This window comes from Aethalodelphis obliquidens, unplaced genomic scaffold (genome assembly GCF_003676395.1).
Source record: "Aethalodelphis obliquidens isolate GAN/ISIS:26980383/991018 unplaced genomic scaffold, ASM367639v1 scaffold83, whole genome shotgun sequence".
Classification (NCBI taxonomy): domain Eukaryota; kingdom Metazoa; phylum Chordata; class Mammalia; order Artiodactyla; family Delphinidae; genus Aethalodelphis; species Aethalodelphis obliquidens.
In genome coordinates this window covers 3,471,890-3,492,520 of record NW_020838027.1, presented here as the reverse complement: position 1 = coordinate 3,492,520, position 20,631 = coordinate 3,471,890, and positions in this window count along the sequence as shown.

The window sequence follows — 20,631 nt, the reverse complement described above, 5'->3', positions numbered from 1 at the left end:
GAGCAGTCCTGCACGCATGCCCTATTTGTTATTTAACGTCACCTTTGACAGCCAGGAGGTGTGAGCCTGATTGCCCTCAACTAACCCGAGTCCATTGAAGAAATGGGCCAGGGTCTAAAGACATTTCCATCACCTGGTCCTCGGGAAAGAGAGGATACATTGCAATAAGTGGAGGAGGGGATGGAGAGTGGGCAAGAGGCTTGAGTTAATGGGTGAGTGTGTGTGTGAGTGTGTGTGTGTGTTGAGGAAGGAGTACTTTTAAATGAAAGAATGACCTTAACCTCCTTAACCTTCTCCTCTCTCAGACCACAAACCTGGATGCGTGTTCAGGGTGAGCGAGCAGAGTCTGGCAACACCTGGTCATTCTCCTTCCCTTTCACATCCTGCCAACGCGCAGAAGGTGGTGGTGGGGGGCAAATGAGCTGAATCTAAGGAGTGACCTTTACCCTCTTGAGCCCCATTTTCTCTAAGCATCCTTCTCAGAGACAAAAGATCTTGAGACATCTGATCTCCTACCAGGAGAGGCTCAGTACTTGTACAGTCAACAGAAACCAGAAAGGGTCTTCCCAGTTCTTCAGTCCTATCCTCTCATTTTACGGACAAGGAGCCCGAGATCAGAGAGAGGACACGTGTCTGTGATCCATCAGCTAGCTGACAGAGCATCTCAGAGCAGCTCCCCAGCCCCCTGGCTTCCAGTCCAGCGCTCTCTCTCCACCCTACCCCACCTCATACTGCTGCAGCCTGTGCAGTGCATCCATTCTGTGACGAACCGGGGCGGGGAGGGAGGCTCAGACTAGCTCCCACCGAAATAGGCTGCTGCCTGTGCGTGATTATGTTGCTATGAGAACCTCAGTGGGTGTGTTTCCTCCATTCTCTGTTGAAATCTTTTGCTTCGCTTGGCTTCTCCCCAAGCTTCTCCCCAAGCACGGCTCCCCTTGCAAGGGGGAGTGGAGAGGCTGAGATGGAGAGCTGTATTCTCAGAGCAAAGAGTTTTCTAGTCCGACCCATCCAACCCCGAGCCAGCCTGGGGCCATGCCTGAGGAGGCCAGGCCACCAGGGTGGCTCCAGAGAGGCTGGGGGACAAGACTGAGCGGTCCTGAAAGTGGACACTCCTGTCCTCTGCAGAGCCACCTCGGAGCAGAGAGGAGTTGCCCCTTCTACGCTCCCACCTCTTTACAAATTCACAAGCAAAATAACTGTTACTTTTAAGAGACTAAGTTTGGGGGTAATTTGCTACACAGCAAAGGATTACCTGGATACCCATCTCCTGGAGTTGTGAAAATTCATGATGCATAAAAAGTGCCTAGCACATAGCAGGCATTTTCCGGTAGCGTTTTCTCACCATCCCCACTGTTCACAAGAATTCGGTCTTTCTCCTTCTCTTTTGTATAGGTATGTCACATAGTCTTTTGCAAGATCTAGTCATTCCACAAAGAACTTACTGGGCATCACTTATATACCTAGCTCATGAATAGGCCCTGGGCTTAGCAACAGGCAACAAAAGATACTGGAATGACCATTGAACAGCTCTTAATTTAATTACCCTGGAGGCTTTGACATAGAGAGAACTTTTGTAGAAGAGCTTCGGAAAGGACTCTGCTGGGAGGCAAAAGGACGTATGACAAGGAGTACAGGGACTTCTCCAGGATGTGAGTTAAATGAGTGGTCTGCACAGTAGGTCCTACTGGGTACAGAGGTCCTGAAGACACATTTTGCTTATGTCATTTTTCTTATGCTAGATCTTCAGTGCCACAAAATGTATTGAAGAGTACATGTAAAATGCTTAAAACAAGGCCTGGCTTAGGGTCAGACAACGGACGTTGTGCTAACATTTGCTAGGCACTGTGCTAGGCTCTGAGTTAAACTTGATAGAGCCCTTATGTGCTGGAGACTTTCCCAGATGTGTCCTCATGAAGTTCTTTCGACAACTCTTTGAGGTAGAGAGATGCTGTCACTGTCCCCACATCATAACAGATGACACAGAAACACAGAGAACTGCCCCAGTGGTAGAGTCAGCATGCGAATCCAGGAGGTTACCCAGGTTCCAGGAACAAGGGAGTGGTTCTAGAAGGTTTCAGTTGGACTAATGATTTGGTGTAGCTGTTGCAGCAGAGCTGCAAACCCTGGAAGGTTGAGCAAGGCCTCTGAAGTTCCATCCCATAATCATCTCCTCCCAGGCCTCCGGAAGGTGAAGACCGTGTGTAGTAGCTCTACTCCAGGAGCCAAGCAACCGTTCCTCTGCTGCCTCCCAAAACCCAGTGCCTGGGGGCCAGGATGCCGCTTCTCCGACCTGCAGACCATACTGCCTGGGAAAGCCCAGATTCTAGCCTGTTCACGTGTGCTTGCTTCAATAAAAGGGGCTGTGTAAGAAAGAGCGTGTGTCTTCCCCCTCAGGGAACCTCACACGTGGCCAGGGCTCACATATGGCCGAGACACGCTGCGGTGAATCCACGGCTCCTCAAGAATCAGGCCACAGCCGTTATCCATCACCACCTCCCAGCAGCGAACCCAGCAGTGCGCTTCGTGTCTTCTGGGAGATGGGAGACAAGCCAAGGCTGCGGCAGCCGGCTACCTGGCTGAGCCCCCAGACGGCCCCACACCTGGGAAGTTCTCCTGCATGAGAGCCTCTGCCGCCCTAATTCTCCCCAACCCAAGGCTGAATTATTTCTTAAACTGTGTTCCGAAAAACAACTTGTAAGAGTGCCACCAACGCCTGCAAAGTAATTTGGGTTTCTTCCCTTTTTTTTTTTTTCTTGCCATTAAAACCGGAATGTTATGTCTTCCTTGCTCGGATAATGTCTGATTGAATCAACTCACTGTGGTTTTGTGCTGGATATGATACTGTTTGGTTTGACTCTTTATTCTCACTATATTTGGGAGGCATTTTCTTAGTAGGTCTGCAGTCAGAGCTTAATCTTTGGTGTTTTAGGCCCCTGAAAAGCTAGACTATTTTCACCTGCCTTTCTCTCAGGGTGAGAAGGACTCCGAAGACATCCAGACGTTTTGTCAGTGGCCTACGATGGAACCCAAACTTCTCTGGAGAAAGCAGAAGAGGGACACAGTGGCAGAGCCCTTAAAGATACTAAAATAGTCTTTCTAAAATGCTATCGCGACAAAAATCAGCTTTTTCTTCTTGGTGGAAGTTGTACACGCTACTCCGTTCCTCTTTTTCAAGTCTCTCATAAAGGCTCCCCTTTTTCTGGAAAATCTCTCCTGAGTCTCCCCAAAGCCAGCTAGAAATCAACTCAGTCTATGTGGTGCAGGAACTTAACACACATTTTCTTCCATTAGCCCTTATACCACAGCTACTACAGTAGCCAAGCACTGTGCCAGGCATTCTGGACTAAAAGATGAAAAGACAGCCCTACCCTGATGACCTAACTTCCAGGAGGAGTTGGTTAGGGATTCAGGTACTATCAGAGGTCATATGGATTGGTTCTTATAGGTTAAATACAGCTATAATAAATGGCTTATAGTCAGGAAGGCCCTGCAAGAGCTATCTATTGATATGGACAGGGAGACCCTGGAGGCTTTAAGGCCTGGACCAGTAGCCTCCATTCAGGTAAGGCTGGGGACAGCTTCTTTATCAAGATACCAAAGTTCTTCCAAATGTGTTTCCAAAACTTTTATGGATGGGAAGTTTCTCAGCCTTGGCCCCCCAAAAGCATTAAGTACTGATGCCTCTTGGGGCATATAACACACTGTGACCTGCCCTAGTGCAGGGCTGATCTCTGGAGTTTCATGGGTGGCCCTACCTGAAAGTGCACAGAGAATGGAGGCGGCAAAGAAAGCTGTGTTTGATTCCACCTGTTTCCTTTCTGGACCAGTTAACCACCCTGATCTATTTCTTCCATTCCCAAAGGGCTTCTTCTTTAATATAAATCTCTGCTAGATTTTTTAAAGTGTAAAATATTACCCCTCTACCGTGATACTAACATTTTGCTGTGTATCCTCCATTTGTTTCTCATGCAAACGTATCAACAGATCTTTCTTAACTTACAATGGGGTTACCTCCTGATAAAACCCTCCCAGATGGAAAATACCATAAGTCGAAAATGTGCTTAATACACTTAACCCTCCCAAACATCACAGCTTAGCTCGGCCGACATTAAACATGCTCAGAACACTTACATTAGCCTACAGTTGGGCAAAATCATCTCACCCAAGGCCTATTTTATAATAAAGTGTCAAATACACCATGTAATGTATTGCATACTGAACTGAAAGTGAAACACAGAACGCTGTCTGAGTACAGAACAGTTATAAGTATGTCGGTTGTTTAATGTGATCTCGGGGCTGCCACCGCCCAGCATCATGAGGGAGGGTTTCCCTGCCTATCGCCAGCCCGGGAAAGGATCAAAACTCAACATTCAAAGTATGGTTCCTACTGAATGCGGACCACTTTCACACCATGGTAAAGTCGTAAAATCGTACATTGAAACTCTGTATATGTGTTGTATAGACGTGGAATAATAGACGTGGCTCAGCAACTTGGCTTCTTTGTTACACAGTGTATTATAGACTCCTTTCTATGTTATTACACGTAAATCCAAGTTATTATTATTTTATTTTTCTTTTTTTGCAGTATGCGGGCCTCTCACTGTTGTGGCCTCTCTCATTGCGGAGCACAGGCTCCGGACGCGCAGGCTCAGCGGCCATGGCTCAGGGGCCCAGCTGCTCCGCGGCATGTGGGATCTTCCCGGACCGGGGCACGAACCCGTGTCCCCTGCATCGGCAGGCGGACTCTCAACCACTGCGCCACCAGGGAAGCCCCCAAGTTATTATTTTTAAAAGCTGTAAAACGTCTCAATGTGTGGATAAGCCATGCTTTCATAAACCAGCACCCTACTGATGGATTTTCAAGTCATTCTAAGTATCTTGAATGTCACTCTAGGCAGTTTTGCAATAAATGTTCTTTTACATACACCCTTATAAACAGGAGCTTTGCTTCCATAAGATAGTTTCCCAAAAGTGATATCATTTTAATTTTTATTGCCAGATCCTCTCCAAAATGTGCTTCCTCAGAGTGTAGCCTGAACCCTTGGAAGGTGCACATCCAGCCTCCCTTCCCATCTGCTATTCCAACGTCGAGTACAAAAATATTTACTGCATTCAAAGCCCTGGAGTAAGCACTTGAGGGGGAAGATCCATGAGATAAAAGACACGATCCTTGTTTAAAACGCATTTCGACACCAAGAGCTCTACAGCCTGGCAAAGTGTTCACGAGATGGGCTGAGACATGGGGTATTTTTCCCTAGAGGGAAACCAGACTGATTCCAAGTCTAGGCAGCCAGGCATGAATTGGATGTTACCAAGAGGCTCTATAGTCTGAAAAATAATAAAGACAAAAAAAGTAGGCATCAATTACATGCCACTTGGGTGCAATGGCCACAGAGGATACTCAGGCTTTCGGGGCCACCTTCATTTCCCATTCCTTCCAGGAGGCTGTGCCAGAAGGAGAGCCTGGCTTGGAGGCAGGATGCCACTGCCACTTTTCACGGGGCCTGATAGAAACCCGCCACCTGGAAAACCACAGCCTCCACTTCCCAGAGGAGTCTTGTTTGGTCCCTTTTGAGATAACATTTGTCGTGTTTCAGACTTGCCCATAAGATGTGACCCACCCGTGACCCCTTAAGCCAAAGAAACCTTACACCACTTAAAACCTCCCATTTCAGGCTATCAGAGGATGCCTGAAAGTGTGAGAGACGCCGAGGGAAGAAGAAGCAAAAGGAAGGAGAGACCTTTGGCCAGAGCCTGGGAGAAAGGGCCTGGGCTTTGTGGTCTTGCGGACCAGTAGGTAGCGTCTCCGTCGGTACAAGGGTGGTTTCCTGGTGATCGCTCTCTGGCAGATGCATTGGGAGAATAAAATGAACCAACGTAGATAAAGCATTAAGCACGTTTCCTAGGAAATAGCGTTCTAAGAAAAGTGAGTTTCCTTCCCAGCATCTGTCCGGAGAAGACCATGTCTATCCACGCGGGACAGCAACGGCGTGCTGCGCAGGGAGAGCATCACTGCCGGGGGCCATCGGATCTGTGCTCTAGTCCCAGCTCTGTCGTTCAATAGCTCGGTGGCTTTGAGGAAGTCACTTTCCCTCTCTGAGCCCCCCACCTCTTCTTTAAAAGAAGGGGTTTGCATGAGACAAGCCCCACATCCCCTTTCTGCTTTGTCCTTTTTATGTCTGGCATGAATTATGTTTCTAACCACACCCACGTAACAACAAAGGCCGGTCACATGCATCTCAAACCAAAACTCAACTCTGATGACCAAAACAAAGGCTGAGGAGTGGGACACACTCTCCCCTGACGTGTCAGAGTGATCAAATGGAAGGTCCACTCCTGTCGAGTCGGAGACTTACAAAGGGGGCCTGCAGCTAACGCTCATTACAATGGTCACTCCAGCACGGGGCCAGGATTAGGGCTTTCCAGAGGTCAAAGGGCAGATTCCATTATTTTAAACCATCCTGTTTGACTTTAGCGGTCTCAAAGTCATCACCAAGCGGTCGTTATAAATAGTCATCACTTGATTTCCCAGACGCTTACGAAGGAACAGAGCTCAATGGGAAAACCAGTGAATTCCTTGACAGCCCAGGCTGCGGGGCTCTGGTCAATTACAACCCTATCAGGTCTCAGTGATCCGTATCGACGCATGAACGTGCAAACTGGCAGATTACCCAAAAATCGCTTGTCTGCCCCATTTTATGTTTCCAGGTGCGTGCAAATAGAATTTATACCTGTCTCATGAGTCTTGGCTTCAAAATTTATTCAGATTAACGTGTTGTCCCCAGTACACAACGTTGGCCATGGGCGGTGGTCCAGACAGCGGCCAGAGTTCTGATCCTATCAGGGGCGGTCCACTCTGGGGCTGATTCGCCTGTGGGGAAAACAAGCATCAGTTATCATCCTCACATATCTCTCAGGGTTATTCCATGGGAAAAACTGCATAAAGGTTGGGTGACATTTAAAAATCACACAGCAAGGAAAGAGTGGCTTCGGTTCCATGGGCCGTCCGGGTATCCGTTTAATTCAAATGCAGCTGTGGCTTCCAGAGGGAAGGGCTTCCCTCTCCTGGGATGGAAATATTCTGGAAAAGCTAAGGGTCTCTCCCGTGGACATGCCGCTTCTCTCCTAGGGCCTCACGGGAGGAGGGGGAGCCTGGGGACCTCAGAGCAGTGACTGCAGGCCAAGCAGTGCCAGGCCAGGCACTGAGTCCACACCAAGCCCAGAGGTGAGCACGCTCCTAATGGGGGACTGAACACAGCCTAGAGCCCACGCCTGCCCACAACTCCACCAGGAGGAAGACCACAGACCTGGTTTTACATCCAGATTCTGATACTTTCCTCTGTGACTTTGGGCACATCGCTCCACTTCTCTGAGCCCCGAAATCCCCACCTGCAAATAGAGGTGGGCCGAATCGGCACACAAAAAGATACTCAGCGTCACCGATTATTAGAGAAATGCAAATCAAAGCTACAGTGAGGCAGCACCTCATGCCGGTCAGAATGGCCGTCCTTTAAAAGTCTGCAAATAACAAATGCTGGAGCGGGTGTGCAGGAAAGGGAACGCTCCTACACTGGTGGTGGGAATGTAAGTTGGTGCAGCCTCTATGGAGAACAGCATGGAGGTTCCTCCGAAAACTAAAGATAGAGCTACCATATGATCCAGCAATCCCACTCCTGGGCATATACCCTGAGAAAACCATAATTCCAAAAGATACATGCACCCCAATGTTCACTGCAGCACTATGTACAACAGGCAGGACATGGAAGCAACCTAAATGTCCATCGACAGATGAATGGATAAAGAAGATGTGGTACATATATACAATGGAATATTACTCAGCCATAAAAAAGAATGAAATAATGCCATTTACAGCAACATGGATGGACTTAGAGAAGGTCACACTAAGTGAAGTAAGTCAGAAAGAGAAAGACAAATACCATATGATATCACTTATATGTGGAATCTAAAATATGACAAATGAACCTACCTACAAAACAGAAACAGACTCACAGACATAGAGAACAGACCTGTTGTTGCCAAGGGGGAGGGGGAGTGGGGCAGGACGGAGTGGGAGGTTGGGTTGAGCAGATGAAAACCATTACATATAAAGTAGATAAACAACAAGGTCCTGCTGTAGAGCACAGGGAACTATATTCGATATCCTGTAATAAACCATAATGAAAAGAATTTTAAAAAGAAAAATATATATATAACTGAATCACTTTGCTATAGAGCAGAAATGATCACAACACTGTACATCAACTCTACTTTAATTAAAAAAAAACAAAGGTGGGTCAGGTTGGTGCATCCGGCCTGACCCAGAGCCAGGCTCATTGCACACCTCAGTAAACGGGTGCGACGGTGTGCTGGGTGTGGATGTGACCAACTTCAGTCTGCAAAGCTGCATCTGCTGTTATGTTCGACTCTCCAAACAGAACACCCCCAGAGGCCCGGTATCTGTCAAGCGGGCGATGGCTCGAGACAGGGCCACTCCATCTAAATGGCATCTATCAAACCGTATTCTTGCTGCAGCTCTTTCTGTCACGTCTGCTTAGTAACAGCTCTGAGTGGTGTCACCCTGGGTCACATACCGTACTGGCAGGTGTGGAGGACATTGCCCTTTTCCCTTAACTTCTGGAAAACTCAGCTTATGCAAGTGGCCAAATCTGTCACTCAACATCTTCAGGACTCAGTGAATGCATCCTGAACAAACTGGGATTAATCACAGGCAGGCAGGAAGGAGTCGGCACTTTGGCAGGTGGATGGCTGAGGAAGAGGGGGAGAATGACATCAGAACAACTTTGCTTATACACCCTGGCTCTTCTGCAGCCTGCGAAGATGACCTTTTCTTTTTGAAACAAATCCCCATCTGTATCTTTCCCCGCTGTCCCATAAACCAGCCCTGGAAGGTTCAGGTCACGGTTTCCAGCTGGATGGCTCTGAGCAAATCTCATTCCCCTCCTTCCGCCTCATTTTACCCTCAAGTTCATAAGACAAGGGTAGGCTTCCCCCTTTCTTCTCCTGATTGGATAATGCAGTCCCTGAAAACTCTGCCCTTTCCCAAGCCAAGTTTGGGACAAAGTTTCCAGTCCTGTAGAATCATGGCCATGACTTGGGTGGGGAAGAAGGAGATTGCACCCATGAACTACTGGACTTTCTCTAAGCAGGACCAAGGGCTCCTTTCCTGTCCTGGGATCAGAGGCACTTTTGTCTATCAGCATCTCAGGCAGGGCTCGGCTGGTGTAAGAGGAACTCCAGTATAACCAGGCCACTCCACCCTGTGTCACAACTAAGTAACAAGGGTCCAAAGTTCCTCTTCTTGAAACTTCATGTGACAGAGAATCCCTTATAGTGCCCTAGCCCCCCAAAGACCCTCCTAAGGGTCTCTAGGGGACCCTGCAGGACCACACTGCGTGCACTCACGCTGAGTCTTCTTCTTCGTCTCTGCTCCCCTTGGTCAACGTCCAGTGACCTTGAACTTGCTTCCGGAGCCTTGCCGTGGCCCGTGTTGTCAACGTCCCTCAGGAAGCTGCTGATGGCCGTGGAGGCTGCTGTCTGTGCACCTGGCAATTCCCGATGTCGTGCAGAAGCTGGGGCAGATCTGCCGAGCCCCCAAGCTCACTTCTCGTGCTCTGAGTCTCACTGAGCCTTCTGGGGAAACGGCCCTTTCCGTTTCTGACCCTAACCCTTCCGTTCGTCTGCCAGGACACGAGGCCCCGCGTCAGGGTGGAACACAGATCACACCCCATCCCCTCCGCCGCCTCGGTCTCTTCGCCTGTCTTCCAATCACAAAATAACGGCACAAGCACCTCTGTTCTTCAGCCGTGGATGGAAGCGCCCATGCAGGTGAGTCCCTGCAGACGATGTACCCTGGGGGAGCAGAGGGGACCCGCCCCAGCGTCGACGGCTCGGGCTGGGCGTACTCAGAGGGCAGATGGCTGGGCAGCCCTGTCTTTCCCTTTCAGTTTCCAAACATTTGCTCACGCCTCAGTGACAGGAATTTCCCACCAGTGTTATCAGGTCATGTTCTGCCCTACAGGTAGTGGGCAGGTAGGCGGTAGCACGTATGGAAGGTCCACAACAGGGAGGACCTGTTCTCACACCAGTCCCAGCTCTGTCCTCCTGCTTCAGCGAGTTTCATATCTCTCTGCCCCGCCTTCCCCTCCACCCCTACCACCATCAGCTATCACCTCTCCTGGAGAAACAGCCCAAGCCGGTTGCTAGCTGTCAGCCATGGGTGGCCTTCCCAGAGGTACGTAAATTTCAGGAGGAGACTCTGGAAGCCGGCCTCACCTCCAAGTGACAAAGGAATGAATCTCTAATGGTGGAAGGTCAAGCATCAGTTCCACGCTGATGAGAGCATCGTTCTGGGGTGGAAGTTCACCCCGCACCCTTCCCAATCAGGTTACACCGGGGTTTCATTCTCCTGCCTGATGGTATAAGTTGTGCCCTGGCCGGCAGGCTGCAGAGAAAGCATGGAGTTCTGGGGAGGCGGGGGGGAAGCACTGAACTGAAATCAGGAGTCTCAAATTCTAATCCCAGCTCTGCCCCAAGTTGCTGAAGACCCTGGGGAGGGAGTTATCAAGAGACAAGTGGGAGGGCGTGGCTAAGGTCTGTCCCGGCGCTTCGAGTCCCTGGCGTTCCCGGTCATCTTCCTCTGTAGAGTTTCGACGAGCTGAATCCGTGGGTCACTCTCAACTCTCCATTCTGTCGTTGGGAACCCGTGGTGGCATCCAGAGGAGAGGTGCTTCCCCAGCTCCAAACAAATGAGGAAAGGAAAGAAAAAGTACTGGGAAAGCTTGTGCTCCAAGGGCTCCAGCACGTGGGCCACAAGAACACCCAACCCTACCTATCTTCAAAGTGGTTTTTCTGTTTTTAAAAAAAAGAAAGCTTAAATGCCACCTCTTCCCCCTGAGGATCTCAAATGCTCATGGTCTCCCAGTAGGAATCATCTGTTCTAAAACACTGCATCCAAGTGAGGCTTGCAGAGAGGGTCTCTCTAGCTGGGAATTTATGGAGAAACATGCCAGCCAGGGTTCCGCATTCTCCGTGCCCACGCAGAGCATCCGTGGACTGGGACCGCTGGGCGTCTATCTGCAAGGCAGCCACAAACGGCTTCCTGTTCCTCTCCCATCTTCCCCAACACCACTGCCTCTTCCTCTCTGCCCCCACTTCCACAGTGTCCTCCACTTCCACTGAGATGCTTTTAAATGAGTGGATAGTGCCTGAAGCATGAATAAAGAAACCGGAGGGCCGAACCCGACGCTAACAGGTAACATGTAAAAACATGTAATACGTAACATATGTAACGTACACAGCAGGTTCCAAGAGGCCTCCTCATTCCGGGGCAAAGATGCCATGAGACCATGTGTGTCCAGCGTTCCTCGGGGGTGGGGAGAGCCCTCAGGCTGGCCCTTCCCCTGAACCCAGTGGGCTTGCACAGGAGTGATTTAACCTTTCTTGGCCATCAGCAAGTGAAAAGCAGGAAAGCCTTTTCAAGAGATGTCATGGTAGCTGTGTCTTTGGAGGTTTTTTTTTTTAAGCAATGAAGACAGTTATCTAAGGAAAACGGTTTAAGTCTAGTGATGCCTGGAGCCAGGGGGCAGGACATAGGGCTTCAAGGGCCCCCCATTAGATTGCACAGTCTAGGACTATAATAAAAACACTAGCCAAGTTCCTGGGGCCCTTCTGAAGACAGCCGGTTGGGCACGGCTGGTTCCCCGCCTCCCCCAACCTGGAGAGCCAGGGAGAACCCGGGCCAAGGCCCATGCGGGTGAAGGAGTCTTGGGACCAGCTCTGGCCCACAGGGAACCAGGCCGAGCCACGAACAGCGGCCACCAGGGAAGCACAAACTCATGCTTGGAACATGAACCCCGCTTGGTTTCCACAGGCACAATTATGCGGAGGAGAGAAATTGGAGGGAGAAGCTTACTTTAATAACATGAATTTTTAAAGAGCTTCCAAGACTTTCTCTGTGGAGAGGCCTGCCAGGGGCTCCAGCCAGGACTGGCTATGCCAGCTCAGGCTCCGGGGACCTTGGGGCAGCCCCTTACGCCTCCTCTCCCACCCGCCAGGCGTCCTAAAGCAGCACCCTGTGGCTTCGCCTGGACTTCTAGTGCCTGTAACCTCCTACAACAACTTTTATTTCCTTCCTTCGTTCCTCCCCAAAGCCCTCAGGGCTGCTTCCTGACGGATCTTCCCCCTTCATCCAGCACAGCTGTCAGTCTCTCCAACGGGCCAGGCCACCGGGCAGACCTCCCAGTCAGGCATATGCCTGATGCTCTTAGCAACCTAAGTCTGCCATCGCACTGCTTCCAATGGGTAAAGGTCACACAGGTGTGTCTACTGCCACCCAGAGCATCAGGCTGGGAGAGAGAGACTCTCCCAGCCTCATCCCCTCTGAACACTCATGGGATGGATTTGAGAATTAAGAGACAGCAAACACTTCATGGGATGCTGGCGGCCCCAGCCAGGTAGCCATGCCTCTTTAGGCTCCAGAGACGAAAGCAAAGGCTCTGATGGGGGTTGAGAGGAGATCGCCGGCGTCAGGTCCATCGCACACTTTACCATGGTGACCGCGCAAAGGCAGCCAAAGACCTTCTATAGCGGCCGTTGTTTCTGTTCAGCCAGCTGTCCTGGGGAGATGATGAGTGAGTCCACTCACCCCCAGCTCGGAGCAAACTGTCTCTTTCTGAGACAGAAGTGTGTGCCGTTGGCCAAAAGGAGGTTCTTCACTCCCACTTTTATCCTGCTTTTTGTGACCAGTTTTAATTTTTTTAGAGGGAGCCAGTGGATGGTAAACTCTTTGAATCCCTAATGTCCAAAATGACTCTTTTCCCCGACACGCTTGAAGGAGAGTTTTACTGGGGACAGATTCCTGCTCACTGTCTTCCCCGCCCCCGAGGGTTCATGCCCTTGGTTCCACTGCCTTTTTGCATCCAGTGTAGCCAGTGAGAGGTCTGTTGTCCTTCTCACCCTTCTCCTGTTTAGATCATCTTTTTTCCTCCCCTCTTTCTCTCTGGAAGTTGTTAAGTTTTTGTTTCTGCTTTTTCTAGTAGTCTTCCTCTAACTTTGCGGTTGTGCTGTAACTAATTATAGGTGTTTGTCACTCTCCCTACTTGGCCCTTGGTCATGCTATTTAATCTTGGGATTTTGTCTTAAATGGTTTCTTTTCTATCTCCTGGTAAATTTTCTAGCAGTGTTTCTTTTCTACTTTATTCTTTCCATTCCATCCTTTCCTTCCTTTGGAAACGTCTTGTGGACAGAATGTGTCCTCCACATCTCAGTGTTTCTTTCCATATCTCCATCTCGTGGTCCTTTAGACCACATGCTGCAGAGAACTCCTCCAGTGCACGAATTTCTCTTCAGTTCCATCCACTCTGCTGGTCCAGCCCATTTGTTGATTTTTACATGTCGTTGTGAACATTTTTAGTTTCCAAGGTCTCTGGCTGAGTTTTTACAGATCCGATAGCTGTACTTATTCCAAAGGCTCTGGAAAAGTCCTATTCTGCTTACACCATTAGCATTTCCCTGAGTGTGAACTTTTGTTTGCTTTTGCACATCTTTTTGGTGAACCCTGGAGGCACACTCATTTTTTGTATCAGAAAGTCCACGTGGGCCTGGTCAGCAGAGGGAAGGATCTGGATATATGCTGGGGCAGGTTTTACCCCAGCCTTTCCAACACAAGCAAGGGAAAGCCCCTGCTCTTGGGAGAGTGAGTGAGCAGGGAGTGTAGAAGTGGACATCTTCCTGGGTTGTGTCAGCCACCCAGAACACTGCTCTGCCTCTCTCACCCATGCATCCCAGCAATCTCTATTGCCCACTGCCTGCCCCATGGGGGTCAGATGTGGAGGTGTGGAGGGGTTCACCTGCCTGCCTGATCCTCCTGGTAACCCCAACTGCTCACCCTCTCATGTACTCCTGCCTTCCCTCTGCCCCATGTCTGCCACTTCCAGTCCCGGAGCCCATTTCTTAGTAATCCTTCTGTAGGGACATTTGAAGCCGTGAGTTCCTTCATCAATCTGATCTCGACTACTTTCCATCCTTCAGGGATTCGTCCATTTCTGACGTACCAGGGACATCCTTTTTTGATTTCTGGCACTGCTTATATTTTTTTAAAGTATATATTCTGTCATTTCTGGGAGTTTGGGATGGAAGGGTGAGATTGCCAATTTTGCTGAAACCCTCATCTTGAAGCAAAGAAGTGATGTGGTCTCAATAAAGAGTGATTAGATGAATGAATGGATTCTAACGCCTCACTCTGCATTTTATTTTAAATTTTCCTGCGTTTGAAAAATAGTTGTTGATTCACTGACAGTGACTGATTTCAACAAGCTCCCCCTCCCATTCTAAGTGGATGGACAACTGGCCATCTGTTGGAAGGGTCTTAGGCCCAGTTGAATGGTGGTTGTTTTTTTCTTTTGTTTTTTTTGCTTTTCCCTATTATTCTGAATTTCCCAAGGATTTACAAATTGAAAAAGGACCCTCACGCTTTTCGTTAATAACAGGTGCGCACATGAGCTGATACCCACTGGGGGCTCCTGATTCCAAGTGCGACTTTCTCATCCTTCCAAAATATTAGGGAAAGTTGGATTCTAGATAAGGGGATGGGCCTTTGACAGCACAAGAAGGAGATGAAACCAGCCCTCTTCCTCCTCTGCCTTTGAAGCACACATGGAAGCTCAGTGATGCTGTCCCATGTTTTGTCATTGGAGTCAAAGCCGGAAGAACAAGTTTCTCTCCTGTGATTCACATTCACAATCCAGGCAGCACCCGTGGCCAGCAAATGTGCCACTGGCTCCTGTGGAACGCGGAGGGGCCCAGGTTCTATAGGATAAATCCCTGCACGGGCTGCGGGATGGAGGATGTGGCACCACGTAGAGCCTCATGAAGAGTTATATGTACGTATCATGAAGGTATCTTGATTCCATTGGAGAGTTCAGTCTACCCCTTCTCAATAATGTGGCCGCCTCCCTTCGGCTCACCAAGGCCCTGTCCCATTCCCGAGGTCTAGCTAACTTTCCGTCCCATAAAACGTTTCCTGTGGCCTCCCAGCCCCAGGGGAATCTTTTTTTTTCTTTAAACTCTCAAAGTATTAGACACCACGTCACTCACGTTGACACAGCGTCTTACGGAGTTTTGTCCTACTTTAGTCAAAAGTTACATCCAGCCACTGTGAGTCTGCAGAACACAGCTTAAGGCAAGGAAAACGCTCTCAGAAGAGTACGAGAACCGTCATCGCACTGTCCCTGCAACACCCCCATCACCAAGCCAAAGCTGATCACCTTCGGTTGAATACGAGGCTCAGCTTTGCTCATTAAACAAAATAGCTTCCGTCCTTCCTCCAGTCGGTCCTCGATCGGTAAGGGTGATGGCCGATTAGGGTACCACAGCGGCAAAGCAATAACAGGCTGGGGGACAGTCAAGGGAAGGGAAGGTTAGGACCAAACCATTAAAAAGAGATGAAGTTGTGTTCCATGGGTTCCGTTTCCTCAGGCAGAGGGTGGTGTCCTTTTAAAGATCTCCAGCAAAAGTGCTCAGAGGAGATGTTTCCGAACTTAAAGGCCATAGGAATATCCCCCACAGGGAAATCCAGGTACCCGGGGCACCCCACGTCCCCCCTCTCTGGTCCAAAATGAACAAAGTGCAGCTACCTCCCAGTCTTGTGCCGCACGGGGGCTCCGCCGTGTCCTGGCCGTGCCTCTCAGTTTCCCCACCGTGAGCCCCAAGAGCACGGAGCCAGACCTTCTGTGTGTCCCCCTCTCCGTGCCTGGCCCTACTGTGCGCTGAGCACACAGAAGGTGCTTGTACACACTAGTCGAATGAATGAATGAGTGAGTGAGTGAGTGAATCAGTGGCCACACCCCAGTTCTGGCCCCTCCCCCTAACCCTTATTTTCGGGCTCACTGCCTTTCATTATTCTGGAGCAAGATTAGGAAGCAGGTTTTTTTTAATAATTTTTGCACAACCAGGTAGCCTTGTAAACAGACCCCTGCAGCCCCACAGCCCTCGCGACCCCCTTTCCCCAACCTCCTCACATCCAGCACCACCGGAGGCAACTTGGTTCCCACCTACAGCCAATCACACTCCAGGCGGACCCTACAAATGCAAGTTCCTGCAAATACACATACACGTACAGGATGCTGATTCACTCGAGATGCTGCCTGGTTTCTCCAAGACACAGGGCTGGCCTCCCTCCCCCGTCCACAAGTGGACAGACTCCAAGCCCTGTCCCTGTTTGGTTCACAGCCCTGCTGCATGCTTGGACGCTCACGTCAGAACCTGCAAACAGCTGCAGACCTTCTGTCAGGCAGAAAAGAGGGCAAGAGGTGGCCGTCAGAGCTCCAGGGCGACCATCCTGATGAACCCGGCTGGGAGGGCTCCACCAGAGAAGGCTGTTTTGCAGGGACTCATCCAGTCTGCCTCTTCTCCTGACCTGCCTGCACAGCCCTGGGCAAGAAGCCTACCCCAAGAGAGGGAGGGGCGAGGGAGGGAGAACACGTGTCTGCGGCCGAACCAGGGCTGGGGCTCGACGGGAGTCCTCCAGGGCCTGTGAGTGCAGACGCGCTCGCAGGCACTCGCCCGATTCCCTGTTTATAAACCTGCCAGTAGCAGAACCTCTTTCACGCGGAGAATCAGACTTGAAAGAAGACGTCTTCATTTCCGCCCGCCTCGCCCCACAGGCTCACGTTTCTGTCACTGCACGTGGAGGAGGGCTTGTCCCCTTCCAAAGACTTTTGGAGGCGAGGACACAAGCTCCCTCATTCCTAGACACCCACCTCCTAGCAAGAAGGGCTGCTGTGTGCCTGGCCTGACCCACCCCCACTGCCGGCTGAAGCTCCCCTCAAAGTTGCTTGGCTCCCAACGGGGCCAGAAAACATTTGGGGCTCTGCTCTGGAAACTCCAGTCTTTGGAGGGAAGATTAAGGAATTTTTATTAAAATCGGTCTTAGGACCAGTGACCCAAATGAGGTCTTCCCTCTACCAACATGCCTAGGTTTTTAGCAGACAAAGCACATGACTCCTGAAGCTAGGCTGAGTCCCCAGCCCAACCCCATTCTTGGCAAATTAGCAGAAAACCAACTTTAAAAGCTCTGCCATGGGAAAATATGTCTAAAACACAGAACTAGAGGCACGAAGTTCATCGCCCTTCAGACCCCCGTCCTCCACGCACATCACACACCCACAGGACAGGGAAGAGAGTGATCGTTACAAACAAGGGTGTTCTGGGACACAGGGCTCTCCCAGGACTTGAGCAGAGCAGCTGCCTGTGCCTCCCCACCCCAGCATCAGCCTCCCAGGACCCCAGCGCTGGGACCCCTGGCCAGGGGGAAGAGGCAAGCTCGGCTTCCCAGGGAGGCCGGAGGGGACAGCCGCTGCTCGCCCTGGCAGGACCACCCTTAGGGAGGTTTGCGCAGACTGCTCGCCTGCATTCCACCTCCACCTCTGCTAGAGACCAAAGCAATGCGCACCCCAGGAGCGTAACAACTCGGGAGGTGGCCGCAGGCTGCGGAGCCACGGAGGACTTGGCCGGCAGGGGGCCGGCAGCTCAGCCCAGGTCATCAGGCAGAAGGAACCCCCAGGATCCCTCGCAAGACAAACAGGCAAGTTCACTGGTTCACCCGGTGGCAGGTGACACTCAGAGATGCTCTGACCGGCCTGAAGCCGATTTTAAAACAAAAGCTGAAACCGTCTGGGTGGGGAAAGGTCGGTCCTCGGCTAATGGCCCCCAGGCCCAATGTCCAGCGCCCTCCCAGGCACCCAGGCCTCGGCTCTGCACACCCCCCAAACGTGCTCGGCCCCTTTCCCCCACTGCCACCTCTCATGAGCCGGTGCCTTGGGGACAGCCACTGGGTTTGCTCTGCGCAAAGTGGGAGAAGGACGCGGTCTCCCCACGTGACATTTCCCACCTCTCCGAGGCCGGGCAGTCGGCAGTGCTGATGAGGGTCACCTGTGTGCTGACGGCACCACTCAGACAGGGACCCTGTCCTCAGGCAGCTTACAGTCTGATGGCCTGACAGCCCCTACTCTCCAGAGGAACAGAAACAAACAAGAAGGAGAGCATTATAAACGATAAATAATGGAAGTGAGGATTCCAGTACCGCCCGGAGACAACTCCGTTCCACAAAGGTTTACGGACAACCTGAGGTGCCGGGCTGAGCACTAGGGATATAAAGATAACGAAGACATGATCCCTACCCTCCGGGGCTGCATCAGTCAGCCAAGAGCCCTCGAGGAGACGGGAGCTGAGGGCCTTGACGGGACGAGGGAAAGACTCTATGGAAACATCTGGGAGCCACAACTAGTCTAGGTGTGTGCAGGGGAAACTTCCAGCCGGTGATTCCCGAGAAGAACCCTAAACAGTGGTGAGGAGTGTTAAGCAAATAGAAGTGAAAGGCGCCAGGCCCCGGCGCGGGCTGCAGACAGTGGCAGTGGCGTGGAAACAAGGAAAGGATTGGATAGGGGCGGCTTCTGGGGAGGACACAGCTCAGGAGCCAGCGCAGGGGCACCGGGCGACTGTCGGGGGGGATAAGCTAATGGTCCAGAGACACAGCGGGCGCTGGTCCAGGGCAGGAAACAGCGGGCCCCACTGGGAGCGCACCCGCCCTGAGACAAAGATCAAAAGACAGCTACAGAAACAGACTCAGCCCCCAAAGAGCAGGCGTCACCTGCCCCCTCGCCAACAGCTGGACACAGAACACAGAGGCTCACAGAGGTTAAGTAACTTACTCGAAGTCACACAGCAAAAGTGCTGTCGGGACTTGAGCACCAGTCTCCGGGTCCCATTCGCCACGCTCATCGAGACCACTGGATGTGGGGGGCCTCGGACACCCTGCTAAGGAGTTTGGACTTTATCCCGGAGGCACTGGAGAAGCCGGGAAGAATTTTAAGTGGGGGGATGCAGGGTCGCATTTGTAGACGCTCATCCCGGCCACTGCGTGGAGAATGAATGGGAGGGGGCGTGGGCGGGGCACGGAGGCTGCATAAACCCCAGCAAGAGATGCCAGGGGCCTGGAGGACACCGTGGCAGCCGAGATGAAGGATGCACTCCACCGACAGGGTGAGGGCTGGGTTTGGGCGCAGAGCAGAAGGACCCATGGCGCAGAGCAGGCAGCCGGGTGGGCTGAGCGCAGCTGGGTCTCGTGCAGTGGTTCATCTGGCCAGTGGGTGGCTGGAGACAACATTTACCCAGATAGGGAGCCAAGGAGGAGCAGGCTGGGCGTCAGGGAAGGAATTCAGTTTGGGGGTAGCCAGGAGGAGGTCCCCGTCGACAGGCAGTCCTCGGGAAAGACCTCTGGCCGGGCGCCCACGCCAGCTGGCAGTCACGTGCACCACGATAACATTTGAACTCGAGGAGAACATGACAGTTGGGAACGGCAGAGGGAGACACGGAGTTCTGGAAGACCCCAATCTTTAAGTGGGGTGAACAGAGGAAGAGGATCTCAGCAAGGAGGCTGAGAAAGCAGGGCTCGAGAGACAGCACAGTCAGGGAAGTCAGGGCAGCAGGGCATCTCGGGGGAGACGAGGTCAACGGCAACCCTCGGAAGAGCCTTGGAGGTACGGGGGGCCTGGGAGGGGTGTCCACTGGGCTTTATAAGCGGAGGTCAGCAGTGATCTCAGCTGAGTGGTTGCACAGCATCTTCAAGAGCAGAGGTGGGCAGTGAGGTGGGCAGCTCTATGAGAGCTGGATTGGGAGGGTTGGCAGGTGAGCAGGAAGGGATGCCGGTAGAGACAGTAAACACAGACGGTACTTTCAAGAACGCTGAACTGTCAAGAGAAGCGGCGACCAGGCCCCAGTTTCAGAGGGACCTGGGGTTGAGAGAGGGTTTTGTCGTAAATTGTACTGAAAGAGCCAGGAGCGAGTTGAAACACCAAGGGAAAGGAGCTGGCGGTGAGGAAAAGATTCAGGCAGGGAGAGAACCACCAGACATGGAATAAGCCCCCCAGGCAACAGGGAGGGGATGGGACTCAGAGGCGAGGCGCGGGGCGCAAGCGCCCTCCACCAGTGTCGTGGGACGAGGGGCTGCCAGAAGGAGTGGGCAGAAGGGTCCTCCCACGTACTGAACTTCACTTTCACCTTGAAGTGCAAGGTGAGGTTGCCGGGAGCTGGGGCTGGGGAGGGGAAGTCAGCAGGAAGCAGAGCTCAGGGAGGCAGCTGAGGGTTTGGGACGGCACTTGTGGGGACCAGGGATGAGGGTGTGCGGGACCTTGGGGCCGCATCAGGGACGGCACAGCTGGGAAGCCCCGTGCTGGCCTGAAGCCGGGAGCTCGTGCGGCCTTCAGCCGCTCCCGGCCGGCCCAAGCAGGAGCGCAGCAGCCACCCAGCGAGGCTGAGTCCAAGTGGCTCCCACAGCGGTGGCTCAGCTGGGCAGACGAAGAGGCCGACGAGGCGACGTGCTTAGTGCAGGAGTGGCTGACACGCGGGTCCTAGCGAAGCACGTGACAACGCGGGGGACTTACTGGGAGTCCTGGGAGGAAGACTCCCAGGCCCTTGATGCTGGGGGACCGAGGGATGAGACGTCGGGATGCGCGAGGCGCGGGCAGGTGGGCCCGTGGCGGGTGGGGCGAGGGGGACGGTGATGGGGACGGCTTGTCTCCACCAGCGCACAGCGGCCACCGGCCGCGAGGGGTT